The sequence below is a fragment of the Pinus tabuliformis genome, chromosome 3_2 (assembly GCF_031772625.1).
Source record: "Pinus tabuliformis cultivar Carrire ecotype Pingquan chromosome 3_2, CPIR1, whole genome shotgun sequence".
Lineage (NCBI taxonomy): Eukaryota > Viridiplantae > Streptophyta > Pinopsida > Pinales > Pinaceae > Pinus > Pinus tabuliformis.
The window spans coordinates 1039543862-1039545443 of record NC_142302.1 but is presented as its reverse complement, the minus strand read 5'-3'; the positions used below and the strand labels follow the sequence as shown (position 1 = coordinate 1039545443).

At 27.9% G+C, this 1582-nt stretch overlaps 1 pseudogene; it reads right to left on the bottom strand.

Annotated features, from left to right (window-relative positions):
• Positions 1–295: 295 nt before the first annotated feature.
• Positions 296–411, bottom strand: LOC149184148 (U6 spliceosomal RNA; annotated as a pseudogene).
• Positions 412–1582: the final 1171 nt, after the last annotated feature.

The window sequence follows — 1582 nt, the reverse complement described above, 5'->3', positions numbered from 1 at the left end:
TACATACTCATTGAATGTCCAAATTTGTAATGGACATAAATTGAGCAAACCTGTAATGAACATATAAGGGATTTTTTAACAAAGATATATGTTAAATTCCCATGAACGTTAAATTAATTTACTTTTTAATCGAACTTGTTTCATGGGTATAAAATTGAATAGTGAACATTTTTAATAAAGATGATAAAGGATGAACTTTAACTTAATTAAAGATTTTGAAAATATTTTAGAATTTGATATGATAAAATTGATAGGTTAAAAAGTTGGACTTTTTCAATTTATGTGAAAAATACTCAAAGAAAGGCTATTTTTCTCAATTTGTGTGCGAAATACTTGAGCAAAGGCCATGTTAATCGGCCATGCTAAGCTTCTCTCTATCCTTCCAATTTTATGTAATGTCTCCAAAAAAACATAATAAAAATGATGATAAAGAAAGGTCGCCATTCTTGAATATATTGGCCACAAAGAAGTTCTCACTTATTGAAATAGAGTATTTTAAATTTTCTTAAATCAAATTCAAAGGTTTAATAAACAAATCACGCAAAGTTTTTGTTAAAATTCTCTGTGTGATAAAAATAAATAAATAAATATATAAAACTGAAAAGTCACCATTCTTGAATATACTGGCCACAAAGAAGTTCTCACTTATTGAAATAGAATATTTTAAATTTTCTTGAATCAAATTCAAAAGTTTAATAAACAAATCCTGCAAAGTTTTTGTTAAAGTTTTCTGTGTAATAAAAATAAATAAATCGAACGTTTTTAAACTATTGCCTTTATATGTTTTCATCGAAACTTTAATGATAAAAATAAAAATGCAATCCCATCATTAAAATGATTAATTTGAATAAAGATGGGACCTCCGCAATTAAATGATGAATTTGAACCGAGGTAGATCCCCAATTAAATGATGATAGCAAAATAGAAATGTTAACCAATCAATGAGGCGTTATCCTACCGCCCACATGTATATATATTCAGACACGCAGCGATTACACTATGATCTGTACAGCACTTAGCTTCTCTTTAATCGGTTTTGTAAATACAATCAGTCTTTATAATACAGTTAATGAATTTATTTATATTCTTGCGACAGACGCCGGGGATGAAGATATTAAATGAGTATATCATAGGATATCTCTTTCCATGTAGGTCCGTTGCAAACGTAATATTCAAGACGTATGGTTACATAACCATGGTCAAGCAATCACATTCCTTTCCGATTTCAAACTGGGTCATTACAATGAAGATTCCACCGCGTTTAAGCTTCTTAGATATATTTATATTATTGCAAGATTTCATATTCTAGTGTTGGGAAGAAAGTTTACTATTTTTATCAATAATTTGGAATGTTCAAAAAAACTGGTTTTTGCATATGGCATACTAAAACACCGTGAAAAAGATATAAACATAAAAAAGCTAGATGTGACCTGTTTATAAAATGAGATGCGAAGAACCATGAGAGAATGTAATATTTATGTTATTTGATTGGAAATTAATTGAACAAAATAAAAATGATTAAGAGTTATAAACAAAATTGAGATTAATATGGAAATGCAATAAGACATTGATCACACTAAAA